Below are 10,378 nucleotides of genomic sequence, written 5' to 3' on the forward strand. Positions count from 1 at the left end.
CATTTCCTGTAGCCTGGCCTTTCAAGTCTCCGTCCTGTCACCAGCTCCTGAAGTGAACCCTCTTATCATGTGAAGTGTAATGAAGTCACAGGCCCCCCCAGACTGTGTCTATACATACCCTCCCTCCTCCATGTTTTTGTCTGGAAATTTGTTGCTCATACTGCTAAGAACATTTTTCTCACTAAGATCCAAGTAAAATTATTCATAAAATGAATCAGGTTTGCCAGGGACTGCATGGACTGTAAGAGTTTATTAGATTCTCTGATGCTGTGAAAAGGCTTCCTATTAGGCTTTATTTATAAAAATGGTTGAAAAGTCACCTGATAGTGCTCCTCCTATCAAAAATGCAAGTAGAATGAACACAGAGGTATTCAGTAAAGAAACTTCCCATTAACAATGGCAGATTTGTGATAGGGATGATACTCCCAAAAGTATTCCTCACTATCTCAGTGATACAGTGCATGCTTTATCTGCCTCCTCAAAAAAAAAATGGAAAAACTGACCTAAACAAGGACATACACTGAGACATTTCACAGTGATAAAGGACACAATCTTATAGCTATAATCTTAACCAATTAGTTGTGTCTGTTTTAGTCTGTTCAAGCAAACCTAATTAACAACTTCAAACAGCATTTTGCAAAATGCCAGCTCTAGTCTTAAAATATATAAATCACCAGGAAAAACTGCACTTTGCCCCTGATCTGCTATGTTTATTTCTTCAGAGACCTCTTACACAGCTCTACTCAACTTCATTCAAGTGTACAGAAGTCTAATAAAATAGCTGAAATTCACACAGGTACCTCTCAACACCAGGAGGCTGTGAGCCTGCCTTGGGTAGCCCTAATGAGGTGTATTTTGAGCCCACTTTGGCAGGATCTGTGTAGTAATTAACAAGCAAATGGGCAAGGGAGGCAACCACTCTGACCACACCTGCAATGCCAGGCAATGGAAATTCAGAGCCCTCTATTTTAAAAGGTAAAACAGTACTCAAAGCTGTGCGCAAGTATGGAAAAGTTACTTTGTAACAAGGTAAAACAAGGAGAGATAGAAAGTGATTAATTTTCTATGCCAATATCCCGTCTCTGAAAGTAAAGCAAGCAAAATTTCCTGATGTGATCCTGATTTGATTCTTCAAAAAAAGAATTCTCAACCAATCAGTAGTAAGTGTGAAGAAATAATGCAGGGAAGGGAGGAGAGGAGGGGAGGGGAGGTGAAGAGGAGGAGAGGGATTTCATTGTGAAAAAATATGGTTAATACAACTGCATTGTAACTAATATAAAACTAATAGGAAATAAACCCAAAAATGCTCACAACAGCAAAGACAGAGCCACAAATCAACTATGAATTGATGGGACATTAAGACATCTGGCCTGCAGTACCCAAGAATATTTTTAGCAACCTTGTCCATGCACTTATCTTAGCAATATCCCAACTCCATGAGATGGTATGTGAGCACCAACCCTGCACAATCATGTGGACTTATAGGAAGGAAATGAAGACAGAGAGGCCAAAACAGCCCTGCAGAGCCCTTTGACCTGGCCTCCATCTATGCTGGTATCTTGCTTTTCAGAGACAGGGCCTTACTCTATTCAGATGGAGCCATAGGTCTGTTTTCTCTTGAGGTACTCTCTAAACTCTTCCTCCAGCTTGCCGTGCTATGGTCACCCCACTGAAGATCTCCTTAGTGATGCTTGCAACCTTATTTTCCATCCCACACACTGGATGGACCCCATTTTCAACATTTATTGTGGGTCTCTTCTTTATTTTCTTTGGTCTTCCATCTCTTTTGCTACCAATATGCAAACAATTTAAGAATTCTTTCTGGCCAAGGGAAGCAACATAACAGAGCAAGGAATAATTGATACAAAAATGAGCTTCTGTGCCTGAGAAGGGTTCCATGTTGGGCAGACATAAAAACAGCAGCAAACAAATACAAAATCAATTAATCCATACCAGAGAAATTACCAGGGACTACATGAGAAACAAGATGCAGAGGTACAAAGCTCAGTTTGTCCTAAGAAAGCCAGAGAGGCTGTTGACAAGTAAGTTTATCATTCTGTGTCCCGCCAACCTCCTATTACAGCATTCAGCAACCATCAGCCCACCCAAGTCCTACTGTCAAAAGAGCTGTATGTTCGCACTGACAAATATAAAGAGTTGTGGAAAAATATGTCCAAACCCCAAAGCCTCACACACAGCACCTTATAGTTTTTAACTGTTACAAAACCACCCTGAGTAATTTCCAAACTCACAGCCAGACCCAAATGAGTAACTTTTCATAACAATGTTATGGATGTTCCTGTTAACATATTGAGTCTATAATTTTTAATTTCTTCGTTTGGTTACTCTGTGCTAAAAGACTATGTTTCTTTCAGGAGACAGGAGACAACAATGTGGCTGCACTCACTCAGGGGGCATCTTCTGGAAGGAGGAGGAAATTGTGCTTTTCCAACAGTGTGCTGGTTTAAAGGCGAACCAGCAGGGGAAATGAACTCACCGCGAGAGAGACTATAAGTCAGAGCTAAAATTTAATAATAATATTACAATAACAACACTGACACAAAAGGGAAATTGCTTTCAACTCACAAAACCCCAGCAGTATAACCCAGTGTCCTGGGGCACAAACCCAAGGGGGTTTGTTTGCCCTTGTGATGAGACCTCTGTGGTTCCCCCAAGTCCAGAGCAAAAGGAAATGAAAAACCTGTTGGTGCAGGCGAGGGCTGTGGTCTGGGCGAGAGCGGTGATCTCCTCCTGTCAAGGTCCTGCTGCTGCTCTGGATCCGACGAGAAGTTCCCGAGGTCTTCTTACCCACCACTTATGTACCCTCAGGGAGCACCCAGTCCCTCCCCCTGGGCAGGGACTCACACAATGGGTGATTAACTCTGGGAGCCAGGGGGTATTGAACTGTTGATGGCCCATTAGCAGCTCCGCCCCCCTCAGGCTGGGTGTGAAGGTGATAATGGCTCCCTGGGCAGCTGCTGCTAATGGTCCATTGTCCTTGGGGAATGAATAGAGGGGGTAGAATACACAGCTTTGATCACCCCCACACAGGGTTAGCTGGTCCCTCCTGCTGAACTAGGACAAACAGCAATTGAGCAGTTTTTCAGGGAAAAAGTTTCTGAAGTGCAGAACAAATCTGACAGAGTGGTGAAATGCACAAGGAGTAGGAGCCTGCAGCACAAGCAGAAAGGAGAGCTCTGAGAAAGGCAGAGGAGACATACACAACCAAAGCCCCAAGCTGATGTAAATACTTCCCTCAGGATGCTGAGAGGGATTGTGAAGATTTCCTTACAGTGCAGGAAGCCACTGAAAACTGGGCTGAGAAAAAGACCAGAACCTAAGGACATGTTGCTAAATAGGGGGGAAGGCAGAAATGGGATAAAAGCCTTAAATATCCATTGTCTCCAAGTTTCTTCCTTTTAAAAAATTAAGTGTTCTGGCTTATCCTCTAATGAAATCATGTTCTTGTTGGCAGCATATATGTTAAAATTTGAATGATACAGAGAAGATTAGCATGACACCTGGACAAGTTGGTTTGGGGATGGTGAGAAGGCTCCACAGTACACCAAAAATACTGACATACTAGAGCAAGTTCAGCAGCAGGCCACCAGACTGGTCAGGGGGCTGGGGCCCAGGCATATGAGGAGATCCTTTGAGAGATAAGTCCATTCAGACTGGAGGAGGCTCAAAAGAGACCGGGCTGCTGAAACTACCTATCCTTAGGCTACAGGTAAGACAGAGTGGGATTATTCTTGTATGTGTCCAATGATAGGCAATGGACATAAGATGAAGCATAGGAAATTCTAATTAGAATCATAGAATCAGTTGGGTTGGAAAAGACTTTCGAGATCATCAAGTCCAACCCTTAATCCAATGCCACTTTGATTACTAGATCATGGCACTAAGTGCCACACCCAGTCTCACCTTAAAAACCTCCAAGGTCAGAGAATCCACCACCTCCCTGGGCAGGCCATTCCAATGCCTGACCACTCTCTCTGTAAAGAACTTCTTCCTGATATCCAACCTAAACCTCCCTGTGGGGGAGCCCCTTATACCGAGCTGGGCTGTGTACTGAGGGTCAGAAGAGCTCAGGCACAGCAGTCATCAGAAGGCTTGATCAGAAGGCTCACAACTTAGGGAGTTTATTCAAGATAGGTTAACGGACAGTTCTTATAGCTCATAGTAGAAGAAGTTAGTTCCTATTAGTTCCTATTACATCACCTCACATCCTAGTAGATCTAGATCTGACTCACTCTCACGCAGAAATATCCACACCTTTTATGCCTTCTCACATTTAACATGCTACCACATAATTGGTTAACCAATTCACCTTGCATACACCACAGCCTCTCATTGGTTACAAGTCACCATACATACTCCAGGTAGCTCTGTTCTCTTTAAGGTAGAACCTCCAAACAGCTTTTCTTAAGGGATGCACTTACACTCACCCCCACACCTCCCCTGGCAGAGCTTAAGCCCGTGCTCTCTTGTCCTACTGTTGGTTGCCTGAGAGAAGAGACCAATCCCCACCTGGCTAGAACATCCTTTCAGGTAGTTGAAGAGAGTGATAAGGTCTCCCCTGAGCCTCCTCTTCTCCAGGCTAAACAACCCCAGGTCCCTCAGCCTTTCCTCATAGGACTTGTACTCAAGTCCTTTCACCAGCCTCATTGCTCTTCTCTGGACCTGCTCCAGCAACTCAATATCTTTCCTGAACCAAGGGGCCCAGAAATGAACACAATACCCAAGGTGTGGCCTCACCAACGCAGAGTAGAGGGGAAGGATCACTTCCCTCATCCTGCTGGCCACACTATTCTTGATACAGGCCAGGATCCCGCTGGCCTTCTTGGCCACCTGGGCACACTGTTGGCTCATGTTCAGCCTCCTGTCAATCCAAACCCCCAGGTTCCTTTCTGCCTGGCTGCTCTCCAGCAACTCTCTTCCCAGCCTGTAGTGCTGCATGGGGTTGTTGTGGCCAAAGTGCAGGACCCGGCACTTGGCCTTGTTAAACCTCATCATATTGGACTCAGCCCATCTCTCCAGCCTATCAAGGTCCCTCTCTAGAGCCCTCCTTCCTTCCAGTAGGTCGACACTCCCTCCCAACTTGGTGTCATCTGCAAACTTGCTAATTAGGTATAAGGAAAATGTTTTACCATAAAGGGGGTCAAATACTGGAGTAGGGTTTTTGGGCTTTCCATCTTTGAAGGTGTAAAGGGCTTGACTGGGCATGGCCCTGAGCTATCTAATCTAGCTAGACCTCCTCTGCGCAGGGAGCTGGACTAGATGACCCCCAGATGACCTATCTAATGTAAATTCTTCTGTGATTCTGTGACACTCACCTTTCTAAGTTCAAAGACCTGATGTTTTCAGATGTTCTTCACCTTAGAGACAAAGTGCAAGAAAGATCTCTGTCACACATACAACCTACCCAGGCTGATTAAAGAATATCATGTCATTTTTGTGAACAATGTTTATATTTTATATTCTTGTTGGCATATCAGATAAATGATATTTCTTATTTGTATTTTCTGCAAGTCACTGCTATCTTGGTCATTTGATTCTGTCTGTTTTACCTCTGTGCCTTGCTCTCAACACCTAACATGCATCATCAACACTAATCCCTATCCTATTGCTTGCCCCCTAAGGATTAAAAATGTTTCTACAGGTAGTAGTCTGTATGGTTGTAGGGTAAGGAAGCTCAAGATTCACATAATTTTATTACTCATCCATTTTATCTTTCTAAAAGGAAATCTGTGTCCTCATCCAGTGCTTAGCCTGTGTTCTAAATTACAAATGATAGTTACAAAAGGATGACATTCCTTACCTGCTTATACACACATACACATGTTCACATCTATACATATACACATACACCAGAGATATCAAGTCTTGTTTATTTATTTTTTTACATCTCCTACTTTCACAGCCATACCTTCTGTATGTACAGTGCAGTGACTGAGCAGTGTAGGAGGAAGTGTTCAGCAAGAAGCCACAGAGATGATCACAGAACTCAGCAAGAAACCCTGGAATCTGAGAAAGAGTGAGTAAAAATTGCTGACTCTGCCAGTCTGAGGCAGTGCCATGTCTTACTGGGACCAGAAGCAATCCTGAAGCCAAGGAACTGTTTGTTTTACTTTCTATATGGACTATTTTCGTCAGTGAACTCATGATCACAAGAATGTCGAAAATTGATTTGTGAAGTGTTTGAATAGTTTGAAAAGTGACTAGTTGTATGATAGAAGATTCTATTTGTTCTCCCTGCCCTCTAGTGTCTATATCCCTCTACCAAGTATTATAAATTGTTGTGCTCACATTTAATAAATGACTCAGCTTGCCCCAGCTCAAAGAGTCAAGCTGTCCTGTAGTACACTGAGTCACCAGAGAGCAGTGGTCCCATTCTTTGCTGTGCTGACCAGTTGTACCCAGTGTATCTCAGGGAGGCTTCCAGGCTGCAATCTCAGTGAAAGAAACCACTTATACAGGACTACAGTGCCTCCTCCACAGGTGCAGTTTTCACAGTCCTCCCTGTTGCATGTGTGGCTTTGCTCTGTGCCCCAAGGATAGCCCTATCACCCTAGAAACACTTCTCTCCTGCGCAGCAAAGCTGACGTAATGTGAGAGGACATGCGAATCACACAGCTTGCCATGCCTTCCCTTGGCGCTAGCTTTGGGGTTTACTTTAAAAGTAAGAAATTAATGTTGAAAATAAAAGAAGTCAAGAGTCTGACGTTCTTTTACATCTGCCACAGACTCATTTTCCAGTCCTCAGGAAGTTGCTTCATATCCACATCTCAGCTCCACCATAGATTAACAGGGTTGATTATAGCAACACTACAGCAGAAGCAGTGGGACTTCACATCTGCAGAGCAGTTTTCAAATATAAACAGCACAAAAACATAAATTCTTTTCTGTAACCTCCTCAAAACAAAATATGCAGAAGCTGGTAATTCCTCACAGTTTCTCTGCTGGCAGGGAGTAAAGAGTAGCCTCAGTGGCAGAATATTGAGCCTTTACACAGAATCTATCTCAGTCAAGCAAAATTCCTCAGTTTCATGAGATACTGCAAGTTAGTCAACTATTTCATTGCTTTGGCCCCTCAGAAGTGTGTTAGGCACTGATTACAATCACATAGTGTAAATTATTCTAGTTTGTACCTCAAGTAAGCAGCAGTAACTCCTCTCATATGTTTTAACTCTGATGCTGTCATTCCCACACCGTACCTTGTTAGGCATTCAGACAACTGTGCTGATCACGTATTTCCTCTTACTTTAATAGGCCTTTCAGGAATGAACAAGCATTCCCTTGTATACTACTATGGTTCCCATCACTTGATGGTCACACTTAATTAAGCACTAGTTTAGTAGAGAGCTGGTTACACTTCATTTCATTAAGTGATTTCATGATCACTAGAGGTACACTGACAGCTCTGTTAGCTGAAGCTATGTGAAAAGGGGCAGCAGAGACAACAGTAACATTTTGCAGCACTTCCTCATCAGTGATTTTCCAGGCACTACTCACAGAGAACAGCTAGTTGCATTTCCATTAGCAGTTAGCTTTTTGGCTCAAAGCTATCTCAGACTTGAGATATGATAGACCGTATCGTATTACTAGTACCTTGAGAAATGTTCATCTCCAAATCCTTAAAGTCATCATTTTCATATAAAAGTAGATACTAAGAATTTCCTCATCTGTCTTCCCTGCTTTCTGTTCATGGTCAGCAAATAAATGTGATTAAGGGACAACATCCCATTTAAAAAATGTAAGCAAGAACCAATTGTGAAATAAGAAAATGTTGAAAGGTTCTCCAGTGTGATAAACCAGGCAATTTAAAAACACTGGGCAGTCAACTCTAAAGTATGTTAGTCTCCCATAACAGGAAAAACACAACCAATGTGGTGTTGCATAATGGACATTGCGGTATACCTGTAAAATCATACATTAAAGCTGCATGCCACAAAAACACTCCTCACAACTGTTTATGTTCATTCATAGGGATATGTAATGTACAGATGGTTTAATGCTTCTAATTTGAAAGCATTTTTCCTAATTGAACGAGGGGAATTTTGCATGACTGTACTTCAAACCTAGATCTAAAGTTCAGTCTGCCTGTGCTTTGAGACATAATTGAGTTTAAGAGGGAAAGAACTGTTAGGAAAACTCCACCATAAAGTAGAATGAAATGAAAAAGGTACAGATACATAACAAAAGCCAAAAATAATGCCAAAACCTTGGATTTTGTTGTGAAGCCCTTTGCCACAGAGATTTGTGTTCAAAAACTGTGAATATTCGTAAACACTATCTCATATAAAATAACATCTTTGCTCTATGTGGCCTTTAGTTCAAATTATATGGAGACATAGCAGAACATTTACCATAAACTATAAGCAGGCAAGAAATAAAACAAAAGTATCTTGTGCTGAAGCATGAGGTGATATGACTACTTGTTACTGTCATTCCTTAGAGACCTATTCTGTTTAAGGATCATGAAAATGATATACTAATGACAGGCTTCCTACATATTTCATCTGTTTTCACTTTCCTATATGTATTACACCATTATCATTTGTGATGAGATGAATTTGTCACTGGAGTCCAGAATATAAGGGAACCACTTCTTTCAGAAATCCTGGGAGGAATTCTGGTTTGTGTGTTTTCACAAACACATATACATTACATTAAAAAAAAAAAAAAAAAAAAAAAACCAAAAACCAAAACACCAACACAACAACAACAACCAAAAACTGATCTAGCAATGAAACTAGATAATAATGTATGGGAAAAATGCAGCATGGCATCCCCCACCCAGTTAACAACACAGTTATGAGAAGTTCCATGTAAATTGGGTGAACTTTTGCTTGGAAATTACCAAGGGGGGAAAAACCCAATCCCCATGGATTTTTACAACTGGACTGCACAAAATACTCTTCTAAATAGTTTATATTCCTACACTATCTTTCACACATGTACTCTTCACAGTAACTACGGGGGATCCATATCACTGTTCCAAATTTAAAGGCAGAGTAAATGATACAACAAGCATTTAAGTGACCTGTTCAAAGTTGTGTAACAAGTTAGAGTGATCCTGGCTGTCTTGAGCTCTCATGCTGTGCAAAGTACATCCCAGCTACAGTTTCTACTGAGTCATTTAGCCATAGATACTGTAAGCAAAAAGAAATTACATTACTTGTGTCTTAGAAAGGTGATATTTTGTGTGCTCAGTAAATCAAGCAAAAGGAAATCAGCAATGGGCTTTGATCCAAACATGCAAATTCATGGCAAGGTTATGCAGATTTGGTTATCAAAGAAAAGATTCTCACTGCCTTAAGAGGAAATATCTAGGGGTTTGTAGATTAGATCCCTTGTTCTGCTAGCACATATAAAGTAATTCAAGAAAAACTTTGCATTTCTCAGGTAGATGAAGAATAGCTCAATAGTGATAATGACAGTGTACTAATGAACATAAGATTACTAACTGTGACAAGATCTAAATAAACATCCACCTCCATATCTCTTGGATGGAGGATTTGCAGAGCATTTCTCCCCCTGCCTATGACATATTTTAACTGACCATTTAACAAGCCTGTCTCAAGTACCTTCATACATTTCTGGGCTGTCAGTTATATGCGTTGACTGGACACTTCAGTTTTAAAGTGCTGTTCATTCTATGTGGTGCCAGAAAAACAACATCATTGATAATAAAGACAAGTTTCAAAAGAGAAGACAGGAGAACATTCAACAAATCTTTGATTTATAGGAAACTCAGAGCTGCATGATTCAAATGCCAGAAATTCACCTTCAGGAATTTTGGCAAGTTTTTATAACCAGTAAATTATTACTAGTTTTCCATGGTATTCATTATAACATTAATAGTGGTGGATTCCTTCATACATGTTTGATTTTAATATCCAGATCTGTGGGAATCCCTCTGGTATTTAACAGAAAAAATTAAACATCAATTATAAATTAATAGAAGGAAATCTAAAACACTTCCTTTTTTAACGGGCAGATACTCAGAGGTTAAAGACAGTCTTCACTGAGAGGTTTTGCCAGCATAACTGCTATTAATGGTTATGACATTTTTCTTTGAGAGGCATAGACAGAGCATGACAAAAGCATTCTTGACATCCATCTTTTGCATCTGATCTTATGTATATCTTCCATAAACATGGGATTTCATATTTTGTCTCACAAGCATTTAAATTAATGAATTTTGCAATCACCAAGCAGCTACAGATACACAGATCTGGGCTACAATCCCATATGTTTAGATATTACAGCTTTTAATCATCTCTTCTCCAGAAAGGATCAAGTGCAAAAGCTCTGATTATTTTTTTTCTGAAGAAGAACATGGGCTCAGAAAGAAGTGACAAAGCCTAAGAAT

The 10,378-nt window shown here is 41.1% G+C and overlaps 1 non-coding gene across 1 annotated transcript; it reads left to right on the forward strand.

Moving 5' to 3' along the window:
- Positions 1-3,459: 3,459 nt before the first annotated feature.
- Positions 3,460-3,566, forward strand: LOC139671729 (U6 spliceosomal RNA). Its single transcript, XR_011697775.1, has one exon. It is a non-coding gene; the product is annotated as a U6 spliceosomal RNA (small nuclear RNA).
- The last annotated feature ends 6,812 nt before the right edge of the window (positions 3,567-10,378 follow it).

Source organism: Pithys albifrons, chromosome 4, assembly GCF_047495875.1.
Source record: "Pithys albifrons albifrons isolate INPA30051 chromosome 4, PitAlb_v1, whole genome shotgun sequence".
Classification (NCBI taxonomy): domain Eukaryota; kingdom Metazoa; phylum Chordata; class Aves; order Passeriformes; family Thamnophilidae; genus Pithys; species Pithys albifrons.